The sequence below is a fragment of the Ammospiza nelsoni genome, chromosome 17 (genome assembly GCF_027579445.1).
Source record: "Ammospiza nelsoni isolate bAmmNel1 chromosome 17, bAmmNel1.pri, whole genome shotgun sequence".
Lineage (NCBI taxonomy): Eukaryota > Metazoa > Chordata > Aves > Passeriformes > Passerellidae > Ammospiza > Ammospiza nelsoni.
In genome coordinates this window covers 1,576,936-1,582,052 of record NC_080649.1, presented here as the reverse complement: position 1 = coordinate 1,582,052, position 5,117 = coordinate 1,576,936, and positions in this window count along the sequence as shown.

The following is a 5,117-nucleotide window of genomic DNA, read 5'->3' as shown; positions in this document are numbered from 1 at the left end:
CCCCAGGGTGTTTCCAGACCCTTCCCAAATTTTTTGGGACATCTCCAGCCCTTCTAGGAGAAGGCAGGAGACTCAGGCCTGCTCTGAGCTTATTTTTAATCCTCTGCAGTTCCACCAACTTTTGGGGGTCTAAACTGAGCTGGCAACAGCCTTTAAAGCACAACACACATGGGAGTAGAAAACATCCTCCTTAAAGCACGTGTGGCTTAGAGAGGCAGGGATTAAACCTTGCTGGAGCTTGGGAAATAATGGCAGAGCCCTGCTGCACCATGAAAGGACATTTCTGACCCAGCCTGGCTGATTCAGGAATGATTTAGCCCAGCAAAACCCGGGTGGGGAGGGACAGGAAACTGCAGGATTTGTTGCATTTTCTATTTCAGCGTTTGTTTCAGGTCACTGTGCCAGCAGCTGTCTGGCCAAGCCCTGAGCCCTGCAGGGTTTGTGTGTGCATCCCAAACATCACTGGGATGGAGCTGGGCTGGATGCTGAGGGTCCCCGGGGTCCCTCTGCCCATCCAGCTGCCCCAGGGCAAGTCCAAGTTGGATATTTGGGGAATTCCTTGGTGGAAAGGCACAAATCCAGGCACAGGGCAGGGATCCCCAGCCCTGGAGGGGTTTAAATCCCTGTGGATGTGGCACTTGGGGACATGGGGCAGTGGTGGCCCCACGGGGAATGGCTGGGCTCAGTGATGCCAGAGCTCTTCTGCAGCCTGAATGGTTCCCTGATTCTATAATTCCTGATTCCTCAAACCCTGCTCAGCCTGAAAACCCCACTCAGGGCTGGATCCCCTCCATCCCCACCCGATATCCATGGTCATGGCAAAGCCCAAACAGCCCCAAACCATGGGAGGGTTCCTGCTGCTCCTGGGGTCTGCACCCATCCCTGGAAGCAGCCCCTGGGCTGGAGGGGGCTCGGGATCCTGCAAACCCTGGTGCTGCCCTGGCTGTCACACCTGGGGTCTGGGCAGGATTATGGGACTGGGACAGGGTTATAGGATCAGGACAGGGTTATGGGGACCAGGATGGAGCTCTGGGGACCAGGACAGGGTTATGGGATCAGGACAGGGTTATGGGGACCAGGATGGAGCTCTGGGGACCAGGACAGGGTTATGGGATCAGGACAGGGTTATGGGGACTAGACAGAGCTATGGGATCCAGGTCGGAGTTATAGGATCAGGACAGAGCTCTGGGACCAGGACTGGGTTATGGTGACCAGGACATGGTTATAGGATCAGGACAGGGTTATAGGATCAGGAGAAGGTTATGGAGACCACAACAGTGCAATGGGATCAGGACAGAGTTACAGGATCAGGACAGGGTTAAAGGATCAGGACAGAGCTCCAAGACTAGGACAGAGCTATGGGACCAGGTCAGAGTTATAGGATCACGACAGAGTTATGGGACCAGGACAGACTTATGGCATCAAGACAAGAGTTATGGGTCCCACCATGCCTGATGTCAGAGCAGAGCAGGGAGGTCCCAGGGGGCTGGGCAGCAGCTCCGGGCGCTCCCACACGTGTGTCACGCTGCCCTGGATAACCCAGGCGCTGGGACAAACAGAACACAGCCCCCCTTTCCCTCCTTCCCTCCTCCCTTCCCTCAGAGCAGCCCCAACCTGGCAGCCAGGCCCGGCCCTGCATGAGTGAATCACTCAACCAGCTGGAGATGGAGCAATTTGGGTCAGATCTGCCCCTGGCCCTGTGCCACGGCCTCATCTCCTGCTCCACCATTCCCCCTCAGCCCTGGGGCTGTTTCCAGTGCAGGGTGAGGTTTTGGGGCTGGAGGCAGTACCTGCTCAGGAACCAGCACTGCTGGGTTTTAGTGCTGTTTATCATGAGGTCATTTTTTATTCCTGGCTAATTCTTCTTGCAGCTGAGCACAAAGGACAGAAAATGGAATTAGCAAAGAGCTCTGCTGAGCTATTAATGTTCCCCGCGGGGGCAGGGGGAATTCAGGCACTCAACAAGTGCACAAATGGGGCCGTAGGAACGTGCCCATGGTGCTGCAGCTCGGGGGGCTCTGGGGCTGCCCACCCCCAGAGCAGGAATGGGCTGGGAGCAGCTCCAGCCCCAGGCCCAGGGGATTTTCCTCCAGGATTACATCAGTAGCATGAGGATGCTGAGGGAACTGTCTGGGAATCTCGAAGGCGAGGGGATTTTTTTTTTTTTTTAATAATTTTTTTTTTCTCCTCCTCCTCCTTGTGATTATGTAGAAGATAAAATATGTTCTCAGGCTGCCTGCGAGCAGGGATGTGCTGCAGGAAGGGATGTCCTGGTTTTCCAGGATTTGGGAATGGGAGCTCAGTGTGGGGCTGGGCTGGGGTTATTCCCTGTCCCTGCCCACTCAGTGGTGCTGCCAAATGGGGTCCAAAACGCCCTGTTTGGGTTCCCTGAGCCCCTGTGCTGTTCTCCAGGGATGTGTCAGTGTTCTGACCCCTCAGGGATTGTCCCACGGGGTGGGATTTTCCATGAGGATGCTCTGAAGAGCAGGAAGCTCCCCCAGAGCAGCTTCATCCCTGTTGTCCCTTCCTCCTGGGCTCCTGCTCTGCTCTTCAGGCAGCTCTGAGGGATGCAGCTCTGCAGCACAACAAATCCTGGTGCTTCCAGGCCCTCCTGACAGGGGATTGCACCCCAAAGGAGATGTGGGGTGGGGACACAGCTGGGAGGCTTCCCCAGGCTGTGGGGACATGAGGAGCTCAGTCCAAGCACTGAGGGAGTGAGGAGCTGGATCCTATGGGGACGGATGAGGTGTGCTCAGCAGTGCAGCTTCTTTAAACTTACCCCCAAATTTACTCTGATTCAATATTTCACCAAAAATTAAATTAATATGGGAGAAAGCAGAATTGTAATCAGTGGGGGTCTCCAGCAAATCTTTGTGGTCCCACATCCTCCCCCAGCACGGAGGAGGCTGGAGGGGCTCCAAAACTCCAGTTTGAACCGAAAGAAGCTAAAAAAGAAACAAACAAAACCACAAAAAAAAAAAAAAAAAAAAAAAAAAAGCCAGAGTTGGCTGAGGATTCTGCCACCCCTTCCCCCTCCCTTCTGATCGTCTCTGTCTCGTACGAGGCTGCAGAGGGCAGATAAGGGAGGATCTCACCCGGCTTCCCAAAGTGGTGGGGAGGAAGAAAGCAGCCTTTGTGAGGGGCTCTCTGAAGGTCTCTGTTCTGGGAAGGTTGGAAATAGCACACAAACATCCTTTCTCACTGGATTGTGGTGCTTCCAGCTCCCAGCTCCATCACCACCCAGATGTTTGGGGGCTGTGACGAGCAGGGAAATGAGAGGCAGGGCAAGAAATGCTGGGTGGAACTGGCCCAGGGAAACCTGCGCTGGTTTGTGTCTTTATTTTTGAAACAGGGAAAGGGTTGGAGAAGGGGATTCAGAGATTGGGAATAATATCTTAATTAAGTCCATTTAGTTGTTATAATTTCCTTATCAGCTTGAGCTTTAAGGCAATATTCTGCGTGTTCAGCCTGGGGTGTATCAAGGATTTGGTGCCATCCTTTTTTTTCTGCTTTTTGACCCAATTTTCCCTTTTTTCACTGCATTTCTCCTAATTCTTCCTAATATTTGGGTAATTATTGGTGCAAGTTAATCGCTCTGCTTTTAAAATTCTCTTTATTCAGGAGGAGGGGGCACCTCCTTGGGAGGAGGGATGGATGGAGTGACTCTGTTCCTACCTAATTGATTGGACAAGGGAAGTTAAGTGTGAAACTCCTCCTTATCGTCCGTATCCTCTCCCTAATTACATCCCCGAATGTGCAGGGCCCGCTCCCTCCCCCGAGCCTCCTGACGGGCAGAGGGCTCCGGGCACGGCTTTGCCGGCATCCAGAGCCCCGCAAAGCGCCGCAGGTGCGGGCGGAGCTGCCCCCGTCGCTCCCGTCCAGCTGCGGGGATGCCTCGTGCTGAGCGCAGCCAGATGTGGCGGCACCGCTGGCCCCGCGTGCCCACAGCTGTGCCGGGCATGAGGGGGGGTCAGGGCACCGCTGCCCCCAGCCCAGAGCGCGGCCGGGCCCGGCCAAAGCCCGGGTCAAATCTCGGGCCAAATCTGGGATTTGGGGATGGGAGCTGGATCGGCCCTGCTCCGGCTCCGGCTCGGCTCAGCCCGGCTGCTGCGGCGCGGATTTTTCGGGGTATCAGCGCGGGTTTTTCGGGACATCAGTGCGGATTTTTCGGGTCCGCAGCCACCTCGCAGGACGGAGGGGACATTCCCATCCTGAGCCCTGCCGGGCTGGTCCGAGCAGGGACCGGAGCGAGGGGAAAGCGGAGCCCGGAGCCCCCGGACCTTGCGGAGCCGCAGCCCCGGGACTGAGCCGCTCTGCGCCCCCCGGAGCAGCTCCAGGAGCAGCAGCCGGACCCGGGAATGTCCTGGGGAGGTCCCCGGGCACCTGTGCGGGGTGACCCGCGCGGTGACATCGCCGGGCCGGGCTGGGGCCGGGATTCCAGGGATCCCTCCCCTGTCCGGCCGCTCCACACCGGGGGCAGCGCGGTGCCCGCGGGGACACTTTGGGGACACTTTGTGCCGCTGGACCCTGGCCATCGCACTGTCCCCAAGCCCCTGCAGTGCCACCCGCCCTCCTAAGGACTGAGACCCCCCCATCCCCGCTGCCGCCCTCCCTCGCTCCTCCCTGCTCGTGCCTAATTCGATTCTCCTCTCCCCGCGCAGCTCCCCAGAGCTTGACCATTAACAAATGGACTTGGCCGGAGGCCTGGGCGACCACTTGGATGCTGAGGCTGCTCCGGGCACCGCTGCCAGCCGGGCTGGGCACTGGCGCTGCCAGCATCCCTGCCCTGCATCCATCCCTGCCCAGCATCCCTGCCCTCCATCCCTGCCCTGCCCTCCATCCCTGCCCACCATCCCTGCCCTCCATCCCTGCCCTGCCCTCCATCCCTGCCCTCCATCCCTCCCTGCCCGCAGCCCTGATCGCTGCCAAGGCGCCGCGGTGCCCGTGCCAGCTCCGGCAGAAAGGGCCGAGGCCCCGCACACAAAGAGGCGTTTATGGCCCGCCGGGCACCTGACACGGGGAGGCGGGAGGGCTGAGACGTGCTTAGCCCCGCTAATCCCCAGTTTGAGTTTAATTTTTTTTTTTTTATTTTTAATCAAAAGCACAGCAACAGCTGG